This window comes from Wolffia australiana, chromosome 19 (assembly GCF_029677425.1).
Source record: "Wolffia australiana isolate 7733 chromosome 19, ASM2967742v1".
Classification (NCBI taxonomy): Eukaryota; Viridiplantae; Streptophyta; class Magnoliopsida; order Alismatales; family Araceae; genus Wolffia; species Wolffia australiana.
In genome coordinates, this window is record NC_135853.1 from 4,703,251 (window position 1) to 4,716,857 (window position 13,607).

General features: G+C 38.7%; 1 pseudogene; it reads left to right on the plus strand.

Moving 5' to 3' along the window:
* The first annotated feature begins 7,165 nt into the window (after window positions 1–7,165).
* On the plus strand, window positions 7,166–7,262 carry LOC144715953 (small nucleolar RNA R71; annotated as a pseudogene).
* The last annotated feature ends 6,345 nt before the right edge of the window (window positions 7,263–13,607 follow it).

The window sequence follows — 13,607 nt, forward strand, 5'->3', positions numbered from 1 at the left end:
TTCATCCATTTTGAACTCCAATTCAAAAATCACTTTCTTGATTATTAAATTCCCAATTTTAATTCTGAAAATTATTATAAATTTTATTAAATTGGGAAATTAATAATTTATATTTTTATGAGCTTAAAATAATAATAATATTCTTATCTGGAATTATCTGACCGAAATCAAAATTAAGTTTTACTTAATTTTGATTATTTTAATAATATTATTTAATATTAATTGAATTAAATATTGCAAAATTCAAAATTACTTGACTTGATTCATAAAAATTGTTTGAAAATTCTGAATTGTTGCCTCCTTGCGGATCGACCCCTTGCTTGCTCTATATTCTTATTTAGTAATTAAGGGAATTATAAATTTATTGCATAAGTCTAAAAAGCGCAACGACCACGTAATTTTACGTGATTTTTCGGCTTATCAATTATTGCTATTCCCTTAGCAATGTACCATTATTTCTTTAGATGACTTCTTCATCCATCAATACTCATTCATCTATATGAAGTGTTAGAATTATCAATAACATGCTTAAACGAAACTCTCTTCGACAATTCGGATTCCACCTTGTGAGGAATATGAGTGCCGTCCTCATGGTTTGGATAGAGCTAATGAAATGAGTAGAAAGATGTACTTCTCTCTAGATATTACACTATGATCCATAATGCTCCTCACTGCACTCATCAAGTGGTGGGCCTTTCCCTCTCATAACAAGATCACTCTCTCACGGGTAGCGGCTACTTGTGTTCAAATTCTCCACTACGTTTCCTCCCACTATAAGATGAAATTTAAACATTCTCCGCCTCCCAGTTAGCACAGAATATCAAGTGGTGTGATGGCATGGGTAAGAGCATAAGAATGAATGAAAAACGTAGGCTCAAAGGTGAAGAGATGGGTCGCGAATGGAGGGTATATCAAAGATGTCTCATTTCAAGTTGCCTTCTCCCAAGACTTAGACGAAGTGAGAAAGAAATAGAAAGAAGATATAGTGAAAAATGCCCTTACTAGAATCAATAATTCAAAGCAAAAATCAATCTACCAATAATCCCTATCACAAAAAACCCCATTTGTTTTCTTTGAATGAATTTTTTTTTTTAAAATTTTCCTCATATTTTTTCTTGAGCTTGAGGACTTCCACTTTTTTTTTTTTTTTTTTGAAAGGGGTAAAAAAAACTACTAAATATTTTGAAGAAGCAAATACAAACATATTTATCATTGGCTCTAATAAGGGCATGATTTTTTTTTTGTTTGAAAAAATCATTTGAGAGAAGAAGAGTTAATAAGAATATGAAGAGTGAAATTTAGACAGAATTGGAGATAGAGGTGGGATAAAAGTGATCCCATGGAAAGAGAGATAGAGTGGCTTGGGAGATGGCTACCATCCATGAAAGGCTGTTAGGTTAGAAAAAAAAATTTAACAAGTGGATAGGAAAAATTGGCTCATGGTTGAATAAATAGATGATAATGTGGATAGCATGATAAGTAGAATGGTATGGCAAATGGCATAAGGTAGATCAAGAAAAGGGAGTTATGTGCTTAAGGACTTGGAGAAATGCCTATCTTCCAGCCTACAGTAAGATTGACTCAATGGAAGAATGAAAACAATCAAGTAGGATCGGCTCATTTATTGGTGGCGCGATGGGGTCCTCAATTCACTCAACTCTCTAGCATATTGAACCATAGTGCTTCAATCCTTTGATTTTCCTATCCCCTACACACCCACTAGATAACCTAGCCATTTGGAAATCAACTCTCATATCATCCAAAATCAAAGTTTGTCCCATCTTTGCATGATCATGATCCGCTATATAAAGCCAAACTTCCCTACACATGTAATTCGAATTCATGGATGAAGAATATCTCCTAAAGGTGGGTTTCATTTATACATGGAATTTATATGACATAAAGAAAAGTAAAGGTTTGCATTATGCAATGTAAACACATGAAATGTTCTCTCCCCCCCACTAAATTATGCAATGTCCTCAATGCATGGGAAAAAGATCAAAATTGAAATTCAGAAGTTCAGAATTACAAACCTGCTTGGCGTGATCTTTGAAGGACTTACTAATGATGAGTCGACATCTCGTGTTGTTTCTGAATTGTACTTGATCATCTTCTTTATTCTGGAAAAGCTATAAACTGAAAACAAAATCAAAGAAAAATTACGAGCTAGGGAATTAGGTTAATTCCCCTTTATTTGCAAAATCAAAATTCAATATTAAAAAGAGAAAAGTAGTGAAATCAAAATCCTAGATTTATGCTTCCTGTATGGTGGTTTCGATCGGATTTAGCGTTATTGTTGCCGTAGGTTGCGATATATCTTCTGCTTCCACATATGGCTTAAGTCGCATACCATTAACTGTGAACTCCTTCCCTTTCTTAGGATCAAAAATCAAAACAGCTCCATTATCATACATGTCAGAAATTGTAAATGGCCCATCCCATCTTGATTTTAATTTTCCTGGAAAAATTTTCAACCTTGAATTATAAAGCCAAACCTTTTGTTGTTTCTGAAAATGCTTACGGTTAATATTCTTGTCGTGGAAGTGCTTCATCCTGGCTTTATAGATTCTTGAATTTTCGTAAGCTTCGTTCCTTAGCTCCTGGAGTTCATGCATCTGCAATAAATGTTGTTTTCCCGCTGCATCTAAAGAGAGATTAAGTTTCTTAATAGCCCAATAAGCTCTATGTTCTATTTCAACTGGAAGATGACATGCTTTACCAAAAACAACCCTGTAAGGAGACATCCCTAAAGGTGTTTTGTAAGCAGTTATATAAGCCCATAGAGCATCATATAATCTGCTAGACCAATCTTTTCCATCAGGCCTAATGATCTTCTTTATAATCTTTTTAATCTCCCTATTTGAATTCTCAATCTGACCATTTGCTTGTGGATGATATGGGGTAGTGATTCTATGTTGAACCCCATATTTTTTAAGCATGGTCCTGAATTGAGAATTATTAAAATGGCTTCCTCCATCACTTATGATTGCTCTAGGACAACCAAACCTGCAAAATATATGTTGTTGAATGAATTTAAGCACTACTTTATGATCATTTGACCTAGTGGGGATTGCCTCAACCCATCTGGAAAGATAATCCACTCCCATTAAGATGTACTCATGCCCATCTGAATTAGGAAATGGTCCCATAAAATCAATCCCCCATAGGTCAAATATTTCTACTTCAATGATAGGCTGTAGTGGCATTCTATCATTCTTTTTGATATTCAGCGCTGCTTGACATTTTAAACAACTAGAGCAAAACTTAAAAGCATCAGAAAATAGAGTTGGCCAGAAAAATCCACAGTTTAAAACTTTAAATGCAGTCAATTTAGGAGCATAATGTCCAGCACATAAAGAAGAATGACAAGCATCTAAAATGCTCCATTGTTCTTCCTCCGGTACACACCTTCTAAACACATGATCAACACCTAATTTAAAAAGCTCAGGTTCATCATAATAATAGTAATTAATATCTTTATAAAATTTCTTTCTATCATTCATATCCCAATCATTAGGTATTAATCCTGTGACAAGAAAATTCACAATATGAGCGTACCATGGAAGCCTTTTACTTTGAATTTTTAAAATATATTCGTCGAGAAAACCATCATGAATAGGAATAGATAATTCTGTAGATAATCTAGAAAGATGATCTGCAACAGTATTATCTATCCCTCGTTTATCTTTTATTTCCAAATCAAATTCTTACAAAAGTAAAATCCACCGAATTAATCTAGGTTTGGTTTCTTTTTTATTCTGTAAAAACTTTAAAGCTGCATGATCTGAAAACACAATTATTTTACTACCTAAAAGATAAGAATGAAATTTTTCTAGGGCAAAAATAATAGCAAGCAATTCTTTTTCAGTAGTTGAGTAATTTACTTGTGCTCCTCCTAGAGTCTTGCTTGCATAGTAGATGGCAACTGGCTTCTTATCCACTCTTTGTCCTAAAATTGCTCCCACTGCATTGTCAGAAGCATCACACATAATTTCAAAAGGCTTACCCCAATCTGGAGCTTGCAAAATAGGTGCTTGAATTAGAGCTTCTTTAATCTGCAAAAAGGATGCTTTAGTATTTTCATCAAAAACAAATAGTGTATCTTTAGAAAGTAAATTAGTTAAGGGTTTAGAAATTTTAGCAAAATCTTTTATAAATCTTATGTAGAAGCCAGCATGCCCTACAAATCCCCTAAGTTGCTTTAGGGTTGTGGGCAGGGGGAGGTTCTTGATAACCTCGACTTTGGCCCTGTCCACCCTTAGCCCATCCTTGCTGATATGGTGGCCTAGGACAATTCCCTCCTCCACCATAAAGTGGGATTTCTCCCAACTTAGAACCAGATTGTTCTGTACACATATCTGCAAAACCTTAGTTAAATTAGATAGACAAATATCGAATGAGGAACCAAACACTGAAAAATCATCCATAAAAGTTTCCAAGCAATCCCCTACTAATTCAGAAAACATGGCAGTCATACACCTTTGAAAAGTAGCTGGAGCATTACATAACCCAAAAGGCATTCTTTTAAATGCAAAAGTACCTACTGGACATGTAAATGTTGTTTTCTCTTGATCACTTTTGTTAATTTCAATTTGATTATAACCTGAATATCCATCTAAAAAACAATAAAAATTTTGACCTGAAAGTCTTTCAAGAATCTGATCAATAAATGGTAATGGATAATGATCTTTCTTAGTCACAAAATTAAGCTTCCTATAATCAATGCATACTCTCCAACTAGAAGCTACTCGAGTTTGTACCTCATTACCATTTTCATCTTTAGTCACTGTTATTCCTGTTTTCTTAGGTACTACATGAATAGGACTTACCCATGGGCTATCTGAAATGGCATAAATAAAATCAGCTTTTAGCCATTTCATGATTTCCTTTTTAACAACCTCCAACATGTGCGGGTTAAGTCGCCTTTGGGGTTGCCTTGTTGCCCTAGAATTTTCTTCTAGAAAAATTCTGTGCTCACAAATATTTGGACTGATGCCTTTAATGTCATCAATTGTCCATCCTATAGCAGATTTATAAGTACATAAGACATTCAAAAGCTCTAATTCTTGTTCAGATGATAACAATGATGATATGATTACAGGAAAAGACTTGCATGGTCCTAAATAAGCATATTTCAGAGATGATGGTAAAGGCTTAAGTTCAATTTCAGAATGCAAAGAAATATTTGTTGGTATGGAAGATTTTTCATTCAAACATTCATTAGATTCACAAGAAAATAAATCATAAGAGCATGGATCAAAATCAAAATCATCTTCTTCTACCAACGCTAGAAAGCAAACATCTTCACTTGTGCCTTTAGGGTATTTCATTAATTTGGAGATAGTTCAATTTTTTCATCTCGTACTTTAAGTTCCACTGTACCCTTATCCCAATCCGTTGTGGCTTTCGCCGTAGCTAGGAATGGTCGACCTAAAATGATAGGGGCATGGCTCAAATTTCCTGTTATTTTCATATCTGCAACTATGAAATCAACAGGAAATTTACAATTCTCCACTTTTACTATGACATCTTCTAATTTTCCATAAGGTTGCCTAATTGAACCATCGGCTAATTGTAATTCAAGAAAAATAGGTTCAAGCTCACCAAATTTAAATTTATCATACAAAGCTTTAGGCATTATGTTTACACTAGCTCCTGAATCAAGAAGTGATTTACTAAAAACCATGCCTCCTATTTCACATTTAATGAGAGGAGCACCCGGATCTCTTCTTTTCCTAGGAATATCATTCAATAAAATTGAACTGATATTTTCAGAAAGTTGTACCCTTTTCTGCTTTCTAGAAGGTGTACATAGTTTCTTCACATATTTTTCATAAGAAGGAATATTTTGTATTGCCTCAGTCAGTGGAATAGTGATGGTTGCATTTTTAAATATTTCAAGCAAATGAGAATTTTCAGGTTTTTGCTTGGATATATTTAAAGCACTAGGAAATGGAATGGGTGGTCTATAATCAATTGGATTAGGGTCTGCCATTCGTGGATGCCTTTCCTCATCCTGGCCACCCTTATCTTGTTGATCATTTTCCATCTCTCCATTTTCTTTATCTTGATGCTCCGACAATCCTACATTTTTTTTATGAGTATCTAACAAAATTTTCCCACTTCGTAATTTTGAAATCACACTCACATGTTCATCATTAATCATATCTTCTTCAAAGCCATGTAAAATATTATTTGTAAAATCATGACATGATGCAACATTATTATTTTCACCAATGCAAGATTCATTTAAAATTTCGGAAGACACACAACATGATGATTCTAAATTTCTATCTACACACAACATGATATTTCTAGGATTTATATTAGGTTGGGTAGGGAGTTGACCTGGATGTCCTTCTCTTAGAATGATTTCTTCTGATTTACCTTTCATCCTGAGAGCAGGTTGTTGTGCTTGAATCCCTTGTCCTCGCTTGAGCATCTCAATTTCCTTCTTGTGCTCTTCTAAAGTTTGCATCAACATCTTCCTTTCCTCATGCATGCTTTTTCTCTCTTCCTGCATTTCCTGATAAAATCCATTAAAGTAGAGTTAGTGTTGTCATTATTGTTGTTAGGACGAGAGTAAAGGGCTTAGACAAATTTTGAAAAATTTGCTGATATGGTTGTGGGGCGAATTGCTTTGAGGCGAAATTGTTGTTTCCTCCTTTGCTCCAATTTTGATTAGGTCGTGCATTCCATTGGTTTTGACCTGCATCTTGTCTCCCAAATACATTAACCTGTTCAACCATAGGACAAGCCTCATCAGAATGTTCTTCACTAGAACAAAAACAACAATGGGTGTTAGTGGAATTGTTGCCCTCGTTTGCATTCTCCTTGCCTTTAGACTCCTGCAAAAAGATTTAATATCATTGCTCATATCTTTAACTGTTTTACCAATATTGCTCATTTCTCTTTCTAGCTTATCAATCCTGATCTCGGTTCAACTGCCTTGACGTTAATGATTCATCCACGCTTGGGACCTGCACTTCGGTTAGTGTACGAAAAACTTTGACGGTATGTCCAATCTTCTACTAATTTTTCCATCAATTTCATGGATTCATCTGCATGGGTATCAAGGAACATTCCTCCACTAGATATATCCACTAGATGCCTTTCCTGATCATTCAATCCACCATAAAAAATTTCAACCAATTCATGAGATGGTATGCCATGATGTGGGCACTTCCTAGTGAGTGACATGAATCTCTCCCATGCTTCTCCTAAAGTGTCAGTTCCTTGACAAAAATCTCTTATATGTTTCTTAATTGAAGATGTCTTTCCATAAGAAAAGAATCTCTTTAAAAAGCAAGCTTGCATTTCACTCCAAGATTGAAATTCTTGACCTACCCCTTTAAACCAATCTTTTGCCCTATCTTTCAAAGCAAACTGAAATAACCTTAGTTTGAGAATTTCCTGAGGAACACCTGCATAACTATAAGCAGAACAAATCTGGTTATACTCTTCCAAAAACTCATAAGGCTCCTCATTAAATCTTCCATAAAATGTAGGCAATTGATTAATCATATTCGGGTCAATTCTAAAATTAACATTTTCTGGTAAAGGAGCAGATATTTTAGTGTAGGTTTCACTCTCCATAGGGTCAGAAAATTCTCTCAACCTCATTCTTCTAACACCCTGTTCAACCCCAAAATTTTGATTATTCTCCATTAAGTCACAAAAATGCTGATTTTCACCTTCGGAGCTTTCAAAAATACAATCAAAACTAGGAGTTCTACTAACTGTTTCAAGATTCACGAGATGAGGTTTTAAAGATCTCCTACCGAACATCCAATGTTGAACACATCAATATAAAAAATAATCAGTTTTGATGAACAAGAAAAATTAATTATGCAATGATGAATTTTTTTTTTCAATTTCACTATTTCATCAAAATTCACAAAAGAATTGCAAAATTCAGCTCAATCCAAGACTTAATATAAAAAATAAAGAGTAATGAATCCACACAGAATAATTTAAACATTCAAACCGTGCGTTCCCCGGCAACGGCGCCAATTGATAAGCCGAAAAATCACGTAAAATTACGTGGTCGTTGCGCTTTTTAGACTTATGCAATAAATTTATAATTCCCTTAATTACTAAATAAGAATATAGAGCAAGCAAGGTCGATCCAAGGAGGCAACAATTCAGAATTTTCAAACAATTTTTATGAATCAAGTCAAGTAATTTTGAATTTTGCAATATTTAATTCAATTAATATTAAATAATATTATTAAAATAATCAAAATTAAGTAAAACTTAATTTTGATTTCGGTCAGATAATTCCAGATAAGAATATTATTATTATTTTAAGCTCATAAAAATATAAATTATTAATTTCCCAATTTAATAAAATTTATAATAATTTTCAGAATTAAAATTGGGAATTTAATAATCAAGAAAGTGATTTTTGAATTGGAGTTCAAAATGGATGAATTTTTGGTTCAAATTTTTTTTTTGGATTTTATATATATTAAATTAAATTCCTAAACAATAAAAACCGAAATCTAGAGAGAGAAACAAATCAAATTAACCTAGAGAGAGAAAGTGAAGAAATTGGGGAAAGCCCCAATTTCGACCCTAAATTAAAAATGTAATGAAGCAGAAATGTCCTAAAATGATTAAGAATTAATTATCAAAAGTCAGATCTCGAATCCAAATCAAAAAGAAGTGCTGATGCATTCAAAACATGAATCTAGGGCATGTACATTTCGCCCATGCCAAGGCGTTTTCGAATCGTTCTAGAAGATGATCAAATACAATTCAGAAACTTACAAATTTGATAAAGAGATCCAGATCTGACGACTTCCAGAATGCCTCCTGTGTCCTTCCTGGCCAATTGCTTGGGGAGAGCCTCCAAAAGTGATTTTCGCCCTTTTCCAGACCTCCATTTAAAGATCCAACTGTCTGGATTGTAGAGGGGGAAAAGACGAACCTACCCTCAAAATTTCAGCCCAATCGGACATGTAGATCTCAAGATATCAAGGTTTTAGTGAGAAAAATCTGAGCCGTTGGATTTATTTATCTCTCCTCCAATAAGCTTGGAAATGGCGCGTTTTGATTGGCTAGCATGATTATTTCTCGTCTTCCGCTTTCTCGGATCACGCCTGACACGTTGTTGTGCGCGTCGTCCGCCCGCAATCATTGGCAAGTGATTTCGTCATTTGAACGGCTAGGAATTCTCCACGTCACCCTGAAATAATAAAAACAAAAGAAAAGGACAAAGGTCTTTTTAAAAAAATATATATTTTTTATTCTCTTAGCCGTAATCTTTGACCATTCTTCTCTCTTTTATTTTAAATCATAAGCGCTATTCTTCTCTCTCTTCTCTCTTTAAATATTTTAAATCATAGCCAATTATGTTGACTATTCTTCTCTCTCTTCTCTCTTTTATATATTTTAAATCATAGCCGCTTATGTTGACTATTCTTCCATCTCTCTTCTCTCTATTTATTATATAATAATAACCACTCATTCTCTCTCTCTCTTTATTCTTATTTAAATAAATATATCCATTTCTTCGCCCGGCGAATGACGTGATACTCCTTAGTAAATATTTAAATATATTATAAATGCCAAATAAATAATATATGTGTTATTTAAATATGTAAAAATCATTTCTTGGCTATATAATGGTCAAAAAATTATATAAAAATATGGAAAATTCCAGAAAAATCATGGAAACACTTACCAACCTTTAGCCAAGTATTTAAAACCCTGTAAAAAATATTTCTTCACTGAAATGAAGTTAAATTCCATAAAAAATGATAAAAAATCAGAATTAATAATAAAATGAAAGGTTAAATGATCTATCTTTATTTTAATATGATAACATGGAAATATAGTCATTAAAACACATAAATATAATATAAAATTCATTAATTAATCATGTTAATTTGCAAGTTATCAGCTGTCCATCGATAGGTGTGCATCATGGAACCACTAATTGTCCACGTGGTACGACTCTAAGCTTTCCTAAAGTCCACTTCCTGTTGGAAGCGGATGAAGACACTCTGATGGTTACGGGGTCCTATAACCACCGGACCGATGAAGTTCCCACGTGCTACATACACCCTCATAATGTCGTCAATGAGGGGGCGCTTCGTCGCGAATCGCCCTATCAAAGTGTAGGCAAATGGTGTAGCCATTCGTGAGACCTCCTCCTTAGAGAAGGCAACAACTCTCACCCCCTCCAAGTCAATGTAACCCTGCTTTGGGGTCGTGTCGTCGTAAAGTGGGGGAAGGGTGACCTTGGGGAGGGATTGGGTGGTAGCCGTGTGTGTAGTCCCTACCACTTTCGCCGCCCAGGTCGTCGTTGGTGATCGCCAAGAGGATTGCCCAGCTACTCCATTGCCACACTCCGTTGGTGTTCGCTGATCCTCCATGCCTAGTCCACATGATGGGGCACCTTCAATGGAAGATGCCAAGACCTCTTTCCTGGTGTCGCTGGAGATATTTCGGACTGGCCCGTTAGTTCTAGTCCGGTCATCAGGGGGGGAAGACAAAGCACCCGAGTCAGGTCGGTTCGAGTCGTCTGAAGGTCCCAAGTATGAAACTTGTTGTGGGTTGACCAGGTTGACCTGGACGACAAGATCGGAGGTGGCTGTGTTGACCTAGTCAACATGGGCCAATTCATCCGAGTCAGCCTGTTCAACATTGTCAGGGTTGACCAAGTCAACAAGGTCAACATTGTCAAGGTTGACCAAGTCAAGCTGGGCAGCACGGGAAATGTTGACCAAGGCCATTTGGTCAGCCGAGTCTTGTCGATCAGTATTGACCACGTGGTCAATCTGCATAGAGTTGACCGAGTCAAATGGGTAAACTCGGTCAGTATTGACCGTATGGTCAATCTCGAAAGGTTTGACCAAGTCAACTGGGTCGACACGATCAATATTGACCGAGTCAATCTGGCTGCCCAGGTTAGAGTTGACCATGTGGTCCATTTGTGCAGTTTTGACCAAGTCAATCGGGTCAACTCGTTGAGTATTGACCAAGTCAACCAGGTCGACATGGTCAGAATTGACCAAGTCGACTCAGTCATTGTCGACCCGGTCGACTCCCTCGTAGACTACCGAGTCGACCTGGTCGACTCGGCAATTTGCGACCCTATCGAGTCGGTCGGAATCGACCGAGTCGATCAGCTCGACTCGGCCACTACAGGGCAATCTGACCCGGGTGATGCGAGTCGATCGGGTCGACTCGGATTGACTAAGCTTAGTCATATTGACAAAACACCGCCACGTCAGACCTCTCGGTGGACGGACGTGGTGAAGAAGACGTGGCATGGCCGAAGCCGCTTGCATGATGGTCCAAATCAGAAATTAACGGCGGAAGAGGCGTTAAATGGTCAAAAAATGCGAGCGATGAGGGCGTTGAACGGTCAAAAAAGGCGGGCGGCGACGTGGCACTATCCTGGCCTTCTGATGGATGTACCGTTGGGAGATCGAACGGCGGCGGGAGTGTGGAGTGGTCAAAAATTGTAGGCGCCGACATCGGTGAGGTTACCGGCGGCGCATTTGATGCGTCGTTGGGTGCATCAATACCGCCATCCACGTAGGCAGAACGATCTGATCTGACGGCCAGGGGTGGATCATTCTAGTGGATGGATTCGATCCTGGACGTCAGATCTGACGTGGCTGTGGGCTGCGGCTCGAGGCAAAGAGGTATAGTTAATGCTCCGTTGGCAGTTAGCACTTTCGACAACACACCCACCCATCCCTCACCAGTCCCCCATTCCTCATCGTTCCCCCGTATCACATCCTCTCGCCCCTCACCAGTCCACCGGCCTCCACCCCCATCGTCCCCTCCACCTTGCCCCCCTCCACCTTCTCCACTTTGCTCTCCTGCACCTCGCTCCCTTCCACCTCATTCCTCTTCTCCACCTTCCCCTGCGCCATCCACCCCTTGCTCACCACCCATCCCCATCCCTAGCCTACCATCCCACCATAGCCACACTCCCTCCCTCCCCGATATACTCACCTCCTTGCCCGACCTCCATCCATCACATATTCCTTTTGAGCAAACGAACTGCTTGACTAACCATCAAGCCTCCCTCACTAGCTCTAAGGATACATGAGGGGATACTAGAGGCCATGCTCCCACAGACGACGAGGACGATGGCGCCTCCATCTCCGAGGAGTCAGACTTGGACACCCCCCCTCCTCCAGGTCACCGCTCGGACACTCAGCATACACGTCGCATCTATAACACCCGATCGCTGGTGTGCCACGTGAGCCGATAGCTTTATGATTCTAAGTCTTGTTTGGAATTGTAGAGGGATTGGCAACCCCCTAACCCAATCACATCTCCTCTCCAAATCAATAAGTAGAAACTAGTCGTTGGACTTATTGAGTCGATGACTACATCGGATCACTCCCATTCCATTGCAAGGAAACTCGCAATGGATCGTGTTTATTGTCATCCCTCGAATAAGCTTTGGCTTTTTTGGAAGTGGGATTATTAGCTAGAACTGGTTGTCAAAGGGACCCAGTACGCCACTTTTGATGTGACGTACTCCCCGAAGCCTTACATGCTTACCGTAGTCTATGCCTCACATAGCCACCTCGTGAGGGAGGCCCTTTCGGAGGAACTCGCCTTACACATCCATACTCACTCACGACTGGTTGATCTCCCTTGGTTTCTAGCTGGGGACTTTAACTGCATACGGGCAATCAAAGAACGCCAGGGAGGTTTTTCCCCCTCAGTCGCGATCTATGCAAGCGTTCAACGACTTTATTCACCAGACATCACTTGTGGAACCTCCTACCATTAGGGAGAAGTGGAAATGGTGTAATGAACGCCAAGTAGATGCGCGTATGTACGAACGGATCGACCGTTGTTTCACAAATAGCACTGCACTAATGTAGTCCACCATCACGATTGAGATCCTAGCACTGCACTAATGCGGACCACTCACCGATCCTCCTTCTCCATGACTCGAGTAATTGAGCACGCCGTCCTCCATTCCGCTTCCAAGCCATGTGGTTAGAACACAACAACTTCCATCGTTTCATCCGCAGCCATTGGCATGGAACGATCTCGACATCACATATGGAGAACTTCAGTTATCGATTGAGGAATCTCAAGTACCACCTGAAATGGTGGAATTGACATGTCTTCAGAGACGTACACGCGCCGGTCAAAGCAATCAAGATGGAACTAGCTGCTGTCGAGCGACAATTGCAAGATGTTTGGACGGACGACGCGGGAGAGCGCCAGTTTCGCCTTCGGGAGCAGCTTGAGGACGCTATGCGATGTCAGGAGATTTTCTATCTTCAGAAATCGCATGTCCAATGGCTGCGAGAAGGGGATAGAAACACACGTTTCTTTCAAGCCTCGATTCGTCACAGAGCCCGCCCTAATTATACGACCCTATTAGAGACGTATGATCAAGACCCCGCCCAGCCAGTAGGTGTAGCAGTGGAGTTCTATCGTTCCCTCCTCTCCTCACAACCAACTGTTGTGAGAGAAGACCTCCTCGCATCTATCCCTCACGTGGTGACCAACCAAGAAAGCGCCCTCCTCATAGCCCTTCCTACTCGAGCAGAGATTAAGGGTGTCGTCTTTTCCTTGGCTAGGAACAAGGCTCCAGGACCGGATGAATTCTCAGC